Below are 18833 nucleotides of genomic sequence, written 5' to 3'. Positions count from 1 at the left end.
AAATCATACATTGGAGCTACAAGATTATGCATAAAAACCAAGCCTTCTCTTTTCTAATGTAACTTAGCAACAAAAAAAAACAAAAAACAAAAAAAAAAAATATATATATATATATATATATATATATATATATCACATACTGGTACAAGTTTCCACTCTTGCAGTATGTATATCTTGAGTTAACTTTCTCACTCATCTATTAAATTTCAACTATCTCTCATTCTTGATTGCTTGGTGAAATCTCAAAGCTCAACATTGACTGTTCGATTATCACAAAACACTGCAGCATTTGCCCGGGAAAGCTAATATTTTTCTTTATTACCATGTCCTTCATAAAACTGTACAAACCAAACATAAAGAAGTATACACGGTATGATTATTAAAAAAAAAGACAAATGTGACTTCTACATAAGCTTGCAGAGATACAAAATCAAGGAATGTCAGCAGAAATTTGGTGTAATTCTTATTTTTCAGATAATGTCAAGTGACAATTAGAAGAGCATTAAGTTGCCACTAAGCCCATAGTGTTCAAGACAACTTAACACCCTTCTCATTCTCAGGAGACAAAGTGTAAATGTGGCTAGCTGCACCTCTCCTGATTACACAGATATGCCCCACTAAGCCAGACTTCCGTTGCAAGGGATGCTGGTGCATAAAATTACAACAATGTGCCAAATAAACCTTGGCCTGTCTCCAAAGGTTCCCTTTTCTTTTCTTTTCTTTTCTGAGGACAACACATCTACAGACACTAGATCATTCAACAGAAATGAACTACCCTAGGAATACAATGCAATGGCAAAGGGACCAAATTTACCACAAGCCACTTTTCAATGGGCTGACAAGCTAGAGCAGACATTGCAAATAATGCCCTCCTCTGCACACGAAAGATATAATGGTTCATTTCTAAAATCCGATGAACTGTGACAGTGATTCTGGGTAGTGTCTCGCTGATTTTAGATCTCATGAAAAAGCTACAAGAAAAATAAAAATATAAAGGACCCAATCTTTCACTGATCCCTGTTCATGGAATGATTTTTTAATGAAAGTCTAAATCTTGTTCCTTGACCACTGCAAATAACAAGACTTGTGTTCTGATAGTAGATTTCCAGCATGTAGCTGTGACAAGATCAAGAATGACTCAACGTAACCTGTTACCTCAATTATTGCACTTTACATGCTTGTCAAGCCATCTCAGTATAGAACACAGCCGAGTAAAACAGACACTCTATTAAGCTGTCATATAAGACACCAAAATTTGCTCATATTGTGTTCACACTGCCATAAGTTACCTAGGGCTGCTTGAATAGATATGGCATCTCTCTACTGTATGCGCCATATATTTCATGACGTTTTTATTTTCGTGATTTTGCGAGTCAGGTGCTATTCGCGAATTTAAAAACATGTAACAATATCAACTCTGATCCCGACACGAACATGATGTACAAGCATACATTTCTCCATTCACTAATGTACTCCATGATCGCAAATTTAACCACTTGTGAAATTGTTGCAAAGCACGATTCCTGATAAATTAGACTTGCTAAATATATATGGTGTATACAGTAACTTACTCTCTGAACAAGCCAGCACGTTGTGACAACACTGTTTGTTTCAGCTGTGATGTGTTCACACTTTGTACTTGGTGACCTGGCCATTCTGCTGCTCCATGGCTTGTAGCTGCATGATTGTCTCGTGGTGATCGGGCTCCAGGTCTGTGAGAAGCTGCTCCGCAATGCGATTCCTCAGCCTGGTTCCAACCTGGTATTCAAGAAGAACATGGGGGGAAAAAAATCATAGTTATATCAAGTTGTATTAGATCAAAGAACATGACTGACTTCAGGCAATCGATCAGCCCAAAATTTAAGCCACACTGAATAAAATTTAATAATGGAGAAGTAATGAGCACAGACTGTCACTTTGTTCGATAACAACCTACAGACACCCCAAGATAGCTGCCCTTTTCACATGAAAATGGCATTATTTGCACACACACAAATCACTGCTTTGCTTTGTGCACAATTGAGACAAGCACATAGTATGTTATTCAAGGCACTACAACTGCTAATTTGTATTTCCCTAATGTGTGTTGTGCTAGAAACCCATGATATGCAACTGGCCATCATTGTCTTATAAAATGTTAAATATCTGTCATATTCTTACTTAACCATAGCCCCTATTTCACTGCAAGAAACAGAATGCAAATCCCCTCTGGGGATATCACTCTCTTCTTTGTGCATTATTCATACTGCAGCCCAGTTATTATATACTGACTACTGGGCAGTTGCTTGTTACTTTTTTTTTTTTCAATCAAAGCAAAATGGAACAAGATTTCACGATTTTACTCTACCCCCTGGAAATGTAAACTGGCACTGCACAAGTTCAGTGCAGTTTGCATACATGTATATGTTAAAATGGCAGGACTGTGGATTTAGGATGCCAAACAAAGCAAAAGAAAAGCATATGAAGTACTATGTACTTTAAAAGCATGAAACCATTGCAGAAATACATATAAATAATTCATGCAGCATAATGATATAACACCAACAACAGCACTTTCTACAAATTCATTGTTGTGTGACGATATGCAATCCAAGCTATGCACGCTACAACAATAGCAAACATGTGACAATGACTAGCTTGTTGTACATGATTATGCATTCACAGTGTACTGTTGTATCTGAATAGGCAGTAATCATCACTTGGCATATTTGCCTGACCAACACAGATAAATCACCAGATAAAATTTTCAAAACATTTCAAAGTTTAATCAAATTCCTTAACAGGCTAGGCTTCACTGAGAGGAGCTCAAGTATTTGATTTAACCTATAGACCAACCCAAAGCTGATTACATTTGAACAATGAGAATGAAGATAAATGAATAATATCATTTGTGATACCTGGGCAAGAACTGTAAATACAGAGACAATAGGACATTCTTTCCCATAACAGACAGGTTCACATGACACTCCTAATCTCAAAGATTAGCCAAGAGTTCTAAACTTTGATGAAAAGCGCATACATGTAGTTACATTCAAAGTTAGCAATTTTACAGATCAGACAATGATACCAACCACAAGATTTCTCAGAGTCTACGCTTTATCTGAGATCCACAGGGAGCCCCCACTCACAGTTTAGCATCATGCCCATGTGATAATCACAAACTCTTAAGTTGGTATGACTTCTCCATGAACCCTGTTCTGTGAACCCTGTTCAACCTTAGTTTCCAGGTCAACCTCATGTCTATGCACCTTTTTTGCTTCTGTAGTTTAATCATTGTGTGGGTCGTTCCTCTAAAGTCAAATCTTTGATATCAGGTGTTATGTGGGCAATATGCACCTGAGTTTAAAAGGACAAACTATTTATCAAAGTTTAAACTTTGATGATAGGAGTTGTGTGAACCTAACTCACGTCACTCATTCATTGCATTTGTATCTCCAGCAAACATAAAAGGTGTCAACATAATTAACGTCACTCATAAGATACTGCAGTTTTATCTCCAGCAAATATTTGTTTGACTTAACATGACTCACTGTCTTGGGCCTTTGGGTCATGCGGTCCCGTTCATTGTTGGGTTGGTGGGGCCAAGGGTCGGGGGTTAATGACCTCTGGAAGTAGTTTGGTGGGAATTGGGTCGATGCAGATGGGGCGGGCGTGGCACTGTTCCTGCTCTTGCTAAGGTGGCGCTCGTTGGCCACTGCGCTGTTGCTGGACTTGGTGCGCATGGCTGTGAGCATAGGGGATGGAGAAAATGGTCCAACATTTAAAAAAAAAACAGTCATTCAAACTGAGTTCTTCTGAGATCAAAACATATCTTTATGATTGAAAAAAAATAAAGGAAAAGATGGGGATGGCGTAATTTCTAACTCAGATGCCATTCCACTTTGCTTTCATGGTAACATTAAAATATCTAACAGCACATTCTTTCTAGGTTCAAGATAACACCACAAACATGAATCCTGTACACATAAATACACACTATGATTGTTTTCCTCACAAAGATGTAAGTTCAAAACCGACATGTATTAACAATTCTTTGTAATGATGTTCTACATGTCAATTAGACCTTAGCTGATGTAGCAATTGTACTCATGGGGCACGCTCACAAATTTTGCCTCACTGCATCATTTTCTTCCAAAATTCCACAGGTAAAGTTCTTGGCTAATAGTACATATGAACTTGGAATAGAACATTTAAAAAAATGGTGTAATTTTTCCTCTGATAGCTCCAGGCACATCCCAGCTACCTTATTTCAATGACATAATTCTGAATTTCATTCACAACTTCAAAAGGGCGGTGAGGGTGCAAGATTATAAAGGATCTCAATCAAGAGAGGGAAAACAACAGTTATGTGACTTCCACTGATACCCTGCAAATGGCATCTTAGCTCCTTCTAACTTCTTTTATTTCTTTGAGTCGATCGATTTCAGTTCGCGTAAAAGGACTATTCCATTCTCAAATGAGGAAGGGTACTACACGTTTATTACTATCACAAAAAAATATGCTATTTGAATTATTCTACAATCTCTCAAAGTCAACAGATTTGACCCTATATTTTTCATTTAACAAATTGCTATTGATTTCAAATTTCTTCTCACATGTTTTGTTGGTTTTCTAAAGCTTTAATTGCTTCCAAGTGCCTGAGTCGATATCCAACCTTGAAACGTTTGCTTGTGCTTTAACAGCATTACAATCACAAGCTCTGAATTAATACATTCATTGTGGAAATCCACAGGAATTAGTGATTAATACTTTTCTAATTAAAACTAATATGTATTTATCTATGTTTATATATATATATATATATATATATATATATATATATATATATATATATATATATATCCCTCTACCAATGTATTCATCTATCTGTCTATCTCTCTACCTATTTCCTGTATCTACATGTACCTATACAGTTAAACCATAAACATTCCCAGCATAAAACTTTTGCGAATTGCCACCGGCATTCAATGCATTGTGTAGACAAAACTTTATGTGCATATTCATTTTGGGAATCCTTGCTCCACTCAACATTCGCAAAAGTGTCATGCATGTGAAAATTTCTGGTTTTCGATAGACATAAGAATGATAACTATAGATACCAGGGATTGTGGTGGCAATGATGATAAGTAATGTTATTGTTGTTGGTGTTCTATTATGTTTATCATTATCATTATAGCAATTGTTACTCTCACAATTGTCAGCTGCACTACTTCTACTATTTTTCTTCCACATCAGTAACGTGGCAATGGATGCGTAAATTATGGAATTGGTACTTATCACTACTACCCTGCTGCAGCTAATTCTTGCCTTTATATCTGAGTTCCAATGGAATTCACATCTTTCTCTTTTTTAAATGTCAACAACAAACTTTCAAAGTTGCTTGGACAAAATCTTCAAGCAAAAATATATGTAAAAAGAGAGGAGGCAAACAGATTACAAGTTCAAATGATTGAGGTGTATCAATTACAACCCACCTCTGAAAAAAAAATGAATAAAGAAATGCAGTCATTCTATCAAGTTGAAAGAAAACACATCATCCTTTCAGAGTGTGAATCTTTGGGTATATATATATGCACATACATTTCAGTGCAGTACATTTCATCACAAATGCAGCTGGAATGTGACTTGATTAGATTTAGGGCTGGTTACACTACAGTGTACATGGAATGTAAAAGCTACAATGTACAACAAGTTTATGAGAGCAAATTTGTGGTGCATTTCTATACTACATGTGCAAATAGCCATGACAATAATTAGTGAGCGATACATGAAACACATCTTATGACAAACTATGTCTGCTGCCCCTGGTTCCGCATGAAGACACACACACACACAAGCTGGCATGACACTCCCACAGGAAATGGTGATAATACCTCATGTACAACTGAACAAACATAGGCTGCTGACAATATCACATTCAGCCCATCAAGACCTGTGGTGATTTTGCTGCAGAAATTTTCATCTCGTCTCAATTAGATTAACAGCTCTGACAATTCCATTGAGTATGATATTATGGAGAAAGATCATATGGCCCTGGTTGAACTTATTACATCAGCACAAAATCAGGAATAAGAGTTAGAATCATTGCCATTAATCTGCTGACATGTGTTGCTGATCTACGGACCAAAGCAAGCATATACAAGCTTTGAAAATTCTGTCTTTGAAAAATAATGTTCAGGACCAAAACAGGGCTTTAATGAAAAGATAATGGATTCTTCTTCTTTTCAGCATTAAAAGCAATGAATAATAAACATAATTATTGTAACAAAAAGATTCTGCATGAAACCACACAAAAAAGAGTGGTTTCTTGGACTGAATATTGTATGTTCACTGAATTGAGACCGATAGCAATTACAATGTCTAATGAGAAGAGCATGTCCCCCTCTAAAATCTTTCTACTCCCCCCCCCCCCCCCCCCACCCACTCACAGGATAATCAAGATGTCGAAGATATATATCTTTGACTCATGACAATTAATGAGGCTTTCTATTCAACATTTTCCCTTGCAAACTATGCTACTCTAGACAGATAAGCAGTGATTATAAGAATGATTATGGTATCTGACTACTGAAAAACACACCAACATGAAAGGACTGAACATTCGCTAACAAGAACATTACACAATTGCATGATTTTAACTCATCATACACAGAATAGTCAATGCAAACATGATCTACACTACAGCATAAAATCAACTCACCAAAGAATGAAAAATGGCCACTATAAATCCCTAAAACTCTGACAAAATTCAAGACACCAACATTTATCTACGACAATGAAGCAAATTACATGGAAAATGGCTTGGGGACTGAATTATAAGCAGCTCCTCGGAAGAAGCAATTTATATACGAGAGACATTTGGTTTGCTTTACAAATAAAACAGAAATGGCTTAGGGAAATTCAGGTCTCATACTAAAGACTGGTGTTTAAAAGCCCTCTTCAGGCTTTTGTCTAAATGCCAAGCACATAAAGTAAAGACACATGTGGTTAACATCTGGCAGTAATGCCTGCATAACTACTAGAAGAACCATTATCTAGTCTCATAAACAACATGATCTATCTATGGTCTGGGACAATAAATGATATATTTATAGTTTTCAATATAGTGGACATCACTTACTGGACATATACTGTCATAACAATATCAAATCAAATGGGACACATACAATGACACTTGAATGATCAGAGCAATTGTTGAATATGAACATATTATATAGAAAAGATTGGTAGCCATGCCAAGAGTTTCTATGTAGCAATGTAGGCTTAAATGCCAGACCTTAACCATACATGTCTTAACTTTTGATACAGGTCTGATATTTAGATAAATGCCTGGAGATGCACTATCCTTGGTTGGACTTCTTCAACTGTAGCTTACTTTTGTTTGCCAAGCAGCAGAAACAATTTTTTTTTTTTGGTCTTTTTACCCTAACTATGAGAAATTGATGAAATTAAGTACAATTTTATTCTTCTTTTATTTTATTTTTTGTAGATATCTAGCTACACTGCCCACGGTTATACAAACCCCAGCAAGGTATGAGCAGCAAGCATTATATACAAGCACATATACAAGGCTCCTGAAACCTGCAGAGTGATGTGAAAAGTTCATGCTATACCAAAAAAGGTGGGCAAAGCTGATCGTCGTTGTGTTACATACGCACTTCAGAATACATTATCACCCTGAATTACATGCACCACAAACTGCAGTGGACACAAGTATACACATATGAGTATATGTGTGTACGTAGTAGTGAATTCTTCGCGAGACCTTGAGTATCTGAAACAAAAGCATGTACCCCTCAATTACTAACACAAAGCCAGAGGTAATGGTAATTTCAACCACAGTTAGTGGTAATCATTGCATAGTGTAGGTTTCGATAAGCTCATTTGCGCTGATAAACTGAAAATTCAGCAAAGTGAGTGTTACCTCCCATTAAATATTGATGGAAGGTGCTACAATTATGTCTTTTCTTTGAGGGTACAAAACAAAACCATCACTTGTACCATCTGAGAATAGCAATGGTCATAAAAAATTTTTTTTGTCACAAAGCATTCCATATATATGTTCACTTTAAATTGTCCCCAGAAGAGAAAATTGCAGCTAGAAATGTGACTGTGATATCATTGCAAGGCTGAACACAGGCAACCACAACACAGAGACAAGTGACAATGGATTAGTGTGCAAGTGAAAAGACGCAAGCTCCGATGGAGAAGGGGGAGGGGGATGGTCAAGGAAAAGGTCATAGGTCAGCTACTTACGTGGCAATCGATTGACACCTGTGAAGAAACCTGAGCATAGCCAACGAAAAGAACAATCATGCACATACAGGGGGGATAAAGGATATGGGTAATACATGTATAAGATAGTTCATGCAATGGGGATGGGGGGGGGGGGCTGGAAGAACGGGTTTGAGAGGAGATAAAGAAGCTGATGATCTGTGACAGCTTAATTTAACGAGGGTGATTCCATTTCAGTCGTGTTTTTGGTAGCATTTCATCCAGTGGCGAGGCAAACTTCTGGACATAAAATCATTCAATTATTCTTGAAACTTTCACCAAATTTTCATTTGAAGTTGAAATGAAATATTGAATTGGTACGTCTAAAATTCAGCTCAATGTCCTTTCCAGTTTAATAGATCAATGAAAGTAGGCCATAACAAACCTTTTTCATTGTTTTTTTTGTGTTTTTTGTTTTGTTTTGTTTTGTTTTGTTTTTTGTTTTGTTTTTTAAATAAAAGATATGCCCAATCTGTGAGATCAATGCTACGTTTCAACCATGAAAGCAAACATTGAACCATATGACATACTGATACCTCCCTCATACTGTAGTGAGTCATTTATATGAAATACCCCAAGTCAATATCTTGGTCAAAAAGATCCCTAAATTTTTGCACAGAAGGACCACTAAGTTTGATGTTCAAAGTCACAAATAACAGTGACTGCATCACAAAATAATGTTGTACTTGTATTTGAGATTAACGTCTTGACAAATAAAGATTTTATTGCATGGTTTGGGCTTTGTCTTTGACATTGTCTAAATTTTCACATGTGTGACTTTTCACTTTTGCAGCCAAAGAAAAAGAAAGCGTGGAATCACCCAAGCTGAAATCAAATGGTAAGAGTGAGACTGTCCTGAAGCAGACAGGAGTCTGTGCCGCTTAAGACTGGTTCACAGTTTTAGAAGGTTTGGCAGAATATACTGTAAAACAAGGAATTTTCGTGTGCATTTTAATTTCGCGAATTTCGCGAGCGCCAAAATTCGCGAAATTAAAATGCACGCGAAAGTTTTTGTCTACACTACATGCATTGAACGCCAGTGGCCATTCGCGAAAATTTCATGCCGCGAAAAAGGCTGTCGGCTCCAATTCGCGAAAATTTCATGCCGCGAATATATCATGTTTTACAGTATCTTCTCATGTGAGAATAAATACAATGGAGATATTGAAAGCCAGTTCACTAATGCATGATGGATATAAATATTGCATGACGTCTTTGTCGGTAATACAAATCATTACAAAATATATATGCAAATTACAATAGCTGCAATCAGGTCAACATATCGGGCACTCGGCACCAAACGTTTGAAGCGATATATACTTTTGAATAAACTTACTTGCATGCAAAGTCTTTTGTGAGTTTATCAGAATGTCAGAGGTGAAAAATATGTGGAATATAAGATTGATCATGGAAAGTATAAAGCAAGTGAATGAATTTTCATCACAAGTTTTCCACAATGAATCACAACATAGTTCACAAAACTTCAAAAACTACTTCCTAGCTGCTTGTCAGTTGCAACACAGTACATGTCACTACTTTCTAATTTCTATTAATCTCTCCAGCTGGTTGCTCACCAGTTTCTGTTCAGAATGGTCATTCACAGCCACGCACATCATAACATCAATTTTAATAGTCAATTCAGAGCATTTCAGCAAACCTCAATGATCAAGTTGTTGCTTCTGTTAGACAAATTGATTGTAGGTTTCTGGCAAACCTATCACTCATCTAATTTTTCTACAATTGACATTTAAAAGAAGATTTCAGCCCCCAAAATGGAAGGAAAAAATATCCTCACAGCAAGATCCTTCAACCTTAAACCAAACATCTGTAAGATCAACCCAAGTGAGAGCGTAATACCTACAAAAACAAGTTCATTTCTGTCCCTGCAGTCACTTCCAACAACAAAAATACCACACAAGTGTTATTTATTTCTTTTAACCAAGATTCAAACATGTGTGGATTAAAGTGTAACTGATATCAGGTATGTTTCACGGCATATTCCCGCTTTGTTTGTTGAATAAGCTTATTATTTCCTACTCTTCCCACCAAAAATCACCACAGGTTGTGATTACTGTGAAAACTCACTCTAACAATGCTCACATGATATTTGGAGACATTACTTAATATTGAGACTGTTCTGAGTGATGAATTCTATCATTTTTTATTCAATTTCATTCAAGGTTGTTAGGTTTTTTCAGAGTGAAGGAATTTAAATGAACTATCCACCAAAGAATGAGAAAAAAGGAAAAAGAAAAAGAGAGAGAAACCTTACAAGAATTTCACAACGTTCCAAGTGCACTGTCAGTTAAACAAATTTCCCAAACAATCACCCTAACGAAAGAGAATTCTTTTAACCACCGAAAGTGAATCGACAGACAGCTTAAATCCCTCAAATACTGTGCAACTTTCATACGCCTTACCCAAAATGGTTATAATTCCTTCATTTCATCCAATAGGCAAACACAAACTGTATATTAGATTTGCACGGCAAACATTCACATGAAAACGGGTTCATACAAGATATTGAAGGGGATGACTTTAATGAACATCAAATATTTCATTCATCTAAAACAGCACTTTTCATGCATGCATTCTCATTTCATTACTCTATTAAAAGAGTAGAACTACACTCGTCAGTAATACATATGTAATCTGCTCTACATTCTCAGAGGAAATATCAAAGTTGCATGAATATGAAGATTTTAATGAAAAAAATATGAGTGTGATTCTTTCGACAGCATATACTTGTATTTGGCCAATGAATGACATGCATCAATATAGGTTGTTACTAACTCTTTTTCATTCACACAGCATTGAACAGATGGGGATAGTCAAGAAGGTGCACACAACACTCACTCATGGAAGTGAAGGGGCGAGACATGCTGGACACGGCATACTCGTAGTCATAGACTTGTGTCTGTAGCTCATCCACCCTCTGGAAAGCATCCAGTTTCATGTTGCGCTCGTGGTGCAGGCGAGACTTGACCTAAGGAGATGCAGAGATTCAGTATCAATGACATTTTGCTTTTTGATTTGTTTTCATCCAGGGCTTGGGACAATTCCATTCAATTCACTCTATTCAAATCAATCAAACATACACAATAATAACACAATAAAGAGCAATTGTAATGTAATACTATGAATGAAAGGTTTGAGACCCCCACAGTTGTATTAGAGTAAATATGGACAATGAACATGTAGTATATGCTGTATAGATCCATCAGCTTTGATTACATCGCCACACCAGCACATTTTTTTTTTCTACGTAACTTTATCACCCTCATACAGAGTTCCAAGGACAGCTACTGATTTGGTGCATTTCTTAGTGCACTCTTAAAGGTCCTGTTTACCTTTGGGAACAGTGATTTAAAAAGTGTTCAAGATATCACATTTGATGCATATGTGTAGGTCTGTTGTATCACAAAACATCCTACCATATAAAATTTTTGCAATAAAGCCTAAAATATAAGGAGATATCAGTATTTTTCTCATTAAACCATTACTGTAGACGGCTTAGTCTGGCAACATTTTTCTTATAACTACTGTTTTGCCTATTTAACAATACTTAACATTGATTACACGGATTCAAATTTTTACAGTGGTTGTTTCTATCCCAAACTCACATTTTGGAACTATTTTAAAGCACTAATGCTTGGGTTTTGTTGTTTCATCTGCAAATGGTAAATTATACCTTTAAAAAAAAAAAGAAAAGAAAAGAAGGAATATCACAGCATGCTAGAGTATCACACACTTATTGCATTCTGTGTGTGTGTGTGTGTGGGGGGGGGGGGGGGGTGGGTGTTGTTGTTGTTGTTCGGTTTTTTTTTCTAGTGGGCAGTATGAGAGGGGACAGAAGGGTCCAGTCATAGGCCCAGGGTCTGAATACAGCTAATGAGTGGGTACCTGGGTGACCTCCTTGCGAGTCTTCTCCTGGGTGGTGTTGTAGAGACGGCTGGTCTTCTCAAGGTCTTCCTCCATCACCTCCAGCTTGGCTGCCTTCTCCTCAATCTCATCCATCTAGGATTGGAGAGTAGGGCAAGAAGGTTGTAAAGTCACTTGAGACAAAGTTCTCAAACTATATTCAGCAGTTTGATTTTCATTTATAGTATATTCATTTTAAAAGTGCATTATTCCATCATTACCATGTCATCTATCTAGTGGTGACAGAGGTTATTAAGTCAGTGAATATACTCCTGAAAAGAGGTATTGTGCATTTAGCTGACTGGGTCAGTGTTTCACTAATATAGTACATGCCATTTATTGTAGTTAGGTGATTTAATTTTTGTCTAACACCCCATTGATACACAAAGATGGGCACAGGAGCACTCCTGGGAGACATTTCGTTCAGCGTTTTGTCAAATATTTTCTCTGACGAACTATTCTAAGCTACTGAAATCTTTGTTTTGGCTCGGCCGAGAGCAAATTTGTCAACAACAAAAAAAAAAAAATCTGACAAAATGCTAGATGAAATGCCCTCTGTGGCACTTCAACATATGCCCCTTTGAGTTTGCTTATATAAAGAGTCATCCAACATCGAGACTACGTAAGAAGTGGCTGAAAGGCCAACTGTCATGGTGACCTTGGCGTAGGTGGGAACTTTGAACATATAAACTTTATGCATAGAGTGTGCAGCGTAAGACTTCCAGAGTGCTCTAAAGCTTGATGAATGTTTATGCAGACTTTAGAGCACTTCAGGAGGGCGCCTTAACCTAGCCTCAAGAGGGGCAGATAACTCAGACACCCTGATCAGAGCAGGTCCCAGGATGATGATTTGGTTCTCTTACCAGTCGGTCCAGGGTGGCGGCTCTTGCCAGCTCCATCTGCCTCTGGTTCCTCGCATCCTGCTCCTCCTTGTGTTTCCGCTCCTTCTTGATCCTCAACTGCACAAACACACACGCAAATAAATAATAATTAATACCTGGCACTTTTCCATTGCATAATCATTTCTCACAGTATCGTAAGTTTGAAAGAAAGAAACATCTGGCAACACTACATCAATAAAAGATATAGCATGCGGACAAACACAGAACAACGATGCAGTAAACAGTAATCAAGTAAACATTCACATTAAAGAAAAAAGACAGAGAGAAGTATAAACAGGAAGATCAAGAAATATACACATATACACATGCATATACCTATACAGTGACACAGAGACATTTAAAACCATTCATAAACAGATGTGCACTCTAGCAACCAACAAAGACATATAAAAGAATGTAATGATTGTGGCATCTGTTTATTGTTTCAGTTCATGTTGTTGCATGGTGTAGTTTACACCACAGAACATAATATGGATTTTGATTTTGTAACAGACAATCTATGTTCCCTCCCTTATAAGATGGACAAGGAAACCCTGAGTAATTCCGAGAGCAGTCAGATCGTCAAATATCGATGGAGCCCATGGTTTATTCCTGTGTCTCTGTCTGTTATATAGCTAAGTATCCTGGCCCTCACTGATTAGATGACTTCCTATCTCTTCTCTTCCTTCTCTTACTTGTCTCATTGCCTACAAGTAGCTTCGAATCATGAAAATCCTTACATCTTAACAGCCATTTGGTGTAGATGCTCAATGATATGTATTAGGATTGTCCTCGGTAAAACTTTAGATTGAATGAGACCCATTCATTCACAGTTAATTCTGTATGGTTTCATGCCACTATATTGTACATTCCGTAATTGTTCACACTTTACAATATCATATTCAAATCAAATTTGATATTATAGTCAGGAAAAGTTTCTGTGTCTAAATCTGCTTACCAAGCATATTTTGAGAAAGACTAAACTTAACTTGAACTAATGTAGATTTTTTAGAAGACTAACCTCTTTGTCCAGCTGCTTCTTGGTTGTCTCACGTTCCTTCTCTGAGGTGGAGAGCGCCTTACGCAGTGCCAACACCTGCTGGCGGAGGAGAATAACTTCCTCGTTAGCTGACATCTTGATCTCCAGGTAGTCCCGCTTGCATCGGTCCAGGTCATGCTGCAATTGGCCCACCTGTGTGGAGATGGTGAAGGGAAAGGTGAAGAAAGAGATGACATGAAATATCTATAACAAAATCATGGATGACGATAACATTACTACAGGTACTTGTGTTGCTTCTTGTGATTCTACTACTACTACTACTACTAATGATAATAATAATAATGATAGTGAGAATAATTATAATCATAACTATAATATAAATAATGATGATATTGAATATATTTAGAATATTGACTTCAGTCTATGATAGAACAAGAAAAAAGAATATTACATGGAAAAGAAAAAGAAGAGAGAGGGAGGGGAAAGGAACAGAAATAAAACCAACAAAAAAAAAAAAAGGAGGAGAGGACAAAACAGGAAGAGCAGGTACAAAAACAAAGAGATAATAGAGAAGAAGAAACTTTGGAAGGGTAAAATAAAGACATGGAATGTTACAATAGAGATAAGATATAACTCTAGTCTGACTCAGACCAGACATCAAAGTGTAGTAGCAATGAGAACATTCACAGAAAACTAAATGCATGTTACGTCATGAGAAATATTCCCCCTCTGGCTCACCAATGCGTTGTACTGTTCCCTAATCTTGGTGATCTTCCATCCACCAAAGCTCTTCATCTTTACCAGCCGACGGGTCAAAGTGTTGTTCTCCTTCCTCAGCTCGTGGAGCTCAGTGGCACGCTTCAGATTTAGCTGCAACCCCTCATCAGCTGCAGGTGTAAAGGTCAAAGGTTAGTGAAGCTCTGTCATGAAAACTTCATCTGTCCATGTTCAGATTTTGAAATTAAAAAGTGTGCTTTCATTTCTCTATCAAGAGTCTTAAACAATTAAAACTGGCAACAGGGTAGCTGCTTACAGAAGAATCTATCATGACAAGACAATTAAAATCCATATAACTAGTTGTCATTTTATCAAAGCACATTAGGTCCCAATCATACAGTACATTCTTAAACACAGTTTACTGTATCTTGGCTTTTTTCTTTAAGGTTGCTATAATCTTGTCTTCAGGGACACTTATTCTCACAATGTAATCACATCAAAACTGAAATCAACATGATTGCCATTCAAACAAGGTCTAAAATTGGCAAAAACCAGCATTTGAATGCCACAATCTATGTTCAAATGATCAACTATTTGATTATAATGAGATCAAATGGAACACATCACAAAGATTCTTGGCTGATAAAACAGCCTAGAATGCCTGCAATTACTCACATCCAGACCCAGCAGTCTTCTTCTTGAATGCAGACATGGCGATGACACTCTCCTGTCGCACCTGGCTGACAATATCTGATGCTTCTTTGTGGAGACGCAAGCTGGCAAGAAGAGGGAAGATTATCTGATATCCACTGCTTCAAAAACTATCAACTTTTTAAGTGGTAATGTCCTACTTCTAATGGAGATAATCACATATCATTCTACTCACAGTTCAAAATCAATCCTGTTAAAGCACAAAACATAGCGCAGTAATTATAAGCTGTTCTGGCTATTTTGCTTTTCCGTTTTATCTTATTCATTTGTTTGTTGTTGTTTTTTGGTCTTTAACACATTGAATAAATTGAATCATTATGGCAATAATTTCAACAAAACAGCTACAAAGGTGTATTTTGCTTGATTGTATCCATGAGCATACTACTTTCTTTTTTGTTGCATTACTCTACATGCAAATACAAATGCATATATTACTTCTCAAACCCAATTCTTTCTTTTCTGGAAAACTTACCCGAAGTCATCAAATTTCTGCTTGAGAGCGAAAGCACTGTCAAACAAATTCTGCACGAGGGCGTCATACTCTTCCTTGACCTGCCTCCGAACGTCAGCCTCCTTTGTCAGAGCCTGCTGGTTCATCTCGGACAGCTTGGCTCGTAGGGCTGTGATCTCTGCACCAGGGGTAAGAGGGTTAACTCAATGAGGATTAGCTGACTTTGGTGTAACATGTGTATCTCATAGACACCTGCCTGAACATGGCACACCCAGAGTTAGTACACCGGTTAAAGGTATGCTCTTCTTGACACGCTATGCACACTTAATGTTAATAGCAATCGGCACCAAACTGATGCGAATGAATTAAAAAAACTAGCCATGAACGATTCCATACAAATCTGTCATATCAAATTGAAAAGAATCCAACTTGACTGAAACTTACCTACACCAAATTTTAGAAAGTTTAGCATCCCTTCATTTCTGAATTGTAGTACGTCATCCCTTAATTTGTATTCAACTGTACATGCATGCTGTACAAGAGGATTATTGCCCCTAGGACATAAACATGGAGCATGATAAAACAGTTAGTTGTCCAAAGTTATGTCGCAGCTACTTTGTGAATAAGATGCATGCACTTTCCAACTGCTCTGGCCCCTGCTGTACTCAACACTCATGAATTTTACCATTCAAAAAATTGCAGGGAAACACTGATTAGCAAAAAAATTAGACTCACTAAATGCATGGCATATAACACATGTGGCAATTAACTGCTTTGGTCAATGGCTGATCACTTGTTTTTTTTTAAGCTCTGGTGCAGTGACCCTTACCTAGTAGAAGATCATGGCTTCTGTCTGCAAGCTGGCACTGTATGTCCACCACTGCAGCGGTGCGGATGTCATCATAGGCTTGCTGTAGGTACTTGATTTCCTGGTGATGGAAGCAAGATGAACAAATATAGTGACTAGAGTACATAGATTTGACATCATGATATAGAGTACTTCTTGAAAGGTCACCTCACACACATTGTGCTCTAAAATTTTTCAAGTAGATGAACAGTTGCATAAATACTAACCATTTTTCCCTGCTATCTATTGACATGAGAATTTCTACTTGACATCACTTTACAATGTTTTGTCAGTTTTGTTTTTTGTTTTTTGTTTCTTACCGTAAAGTTCCGTGTATAAGACGCACTATTTTTTCGTCGGAAAACGTTGAAAATCGGGGGTGCGTCGTATACGCGGGTACAGTCCAATCACGGAAAAAAATCCGTCATGTACACCCAATTTTATAAGGCCAACTTGGGGCCATGTATGCCCATCGATGTTTGGAAGGTAAGCAATCACTAAAACTTACGGATAAAAGAGCGATCTTTCAATCTGGACACACACAAAAGCTGCAAATACGAGATAAACTTACGTTGGCCTTGTGCAGTAACGATATATCAATCTGGCCATAGACAACAGCTGTAACAGCACTGCTGTATGCTACCGATGTCAGTCTACCAAGCTACCAACAGCCAACCTAGTAGCTGGAATACGCGATGTACAGGTATCATTACTAAATTACCGATACCGTAAAACTTATCAATGTACTAGTATCAATATGGCCATAGACAAAAGCTGTAAAATACGGAGTAGGATCGACACTCTGTCACCGTAAATATGAACGATGTGTGAAGCATGCATGCATATCCATGTCGTTCGTTTGCTCTTCATTTCACGAGTGCGAGGCCAGCTAGGATAGCATAGCTACAACACTGTAGCTAGCTAGCTAGTTAGCTAGCAAGCCTTTGGCAAAGGCAGCAGCTGCAGAGAGGCTTTTGCAATGGACTCGCGTGCACACAGCGATCGGATCGAAGCGCGCTTGCCCGTTGCGCGCTGTGTGTGCAAGTCCATTGCTCTCTGTGTGCGTGTGCTGAAATTATAGCGAGCTGCCTTTTGCAAAAGGCTAGCACTGCGCATACAAGCATGGTACAAGAGACCAAGGAGTGTGTTTGAAGCTCCTTGAAGAGACACACATGTTACTGGTAACAGTGCATGAGTGTAATTACCGTACGCACCGTACGTCTTGCCGTATGATCCCTCTGCTACACTTGTTGATGTTTTTCTTATTTTTCGTTATGAACCTTCCAGTCTGACATGTGTCAATATGCGAGACACCCTCTGCTATGTATGACAGCAAAGATCGTACTGTACACTCATGAGTACGATATGCATGACACATGTACCACGATTGAAAGGTGAAACAATAGCAAGTGAGTACCGAGACAAGTCTCGCATTTTGCGTCTTCCATATTTTGTTGATGTCCGATGAATACCGTTAAAAGAAAATATAAAAGGAAACGAAAAATAGAGCAAATACATGCTGCATTCTAGGGAAATTTTGAGCTGAAATAATATGTATGACACACGCAATATTTGCGTGGACATATTCGTGGGTTTTTGTTTTTTTTTAATTCTAGGTCCGAAATTAGGGGTGCGTCTTATACACGGGTGCGTCTTATACACGGAACTTTACGGTAATTCTGCTAATGCATCAGGAATTACTGATAGAATGTCACAGGAAAAAGATTGAGAAATTTCAAACAAAATATGTGCGGTATACCAGGGTTTGACACTACACCTTTTTCTCCGGTGGCCTATTCGGGCCACTAAAATCTTTAAATCTGGAATTTTGGTGGCCTGAAAAAGAAATGTAGTGGCCCAAAATTACAAGAAAACATAGCAATCCATTTTGAATTTCAAGTGCCCAATCGGGACGCCAAAAGATAGCCCTTTAGGAATTTTAGGGGCATGACATCATCTTTTAATGACCCCAGGCCACCGCTGATATCAAGCCCTGGTTATACTATTCCTAAGTAGTATTCAACAGACAGC

General features: G+C 37.7%; 1 pseudogene; it reads right to left on the bottom strand.

Annotated features, from left to right (window-relative positions):
- Nucleotides 1-481: 481 nt before the first annotated feature.
- Nucleotides 482-18833, bottom strand: part of LOC139730880 (uncharacterized) — a 53002-nt pseudogene continuing 34650 nt past the window's right edge.

Source organism: Diadema antillarum, unplaced genomic scaffold (assembly GCF_040938485.1).
Source record: "Diadema antillarum isolate AM-2024a unplaced genomic scaffold, OU_Dant_1.0 seq00000341_RagTag, whole genome shotgun sequence".
Lineage (NCBI taxonomy): Eukaryota > Metazoa > Echinodermata > Echinoidea > Diadematoida > Diadematidae > Diadema > Diadema antillarum.
This window is presented reverse-complemented; position numbering and strand designations above follow the sequence as displayed.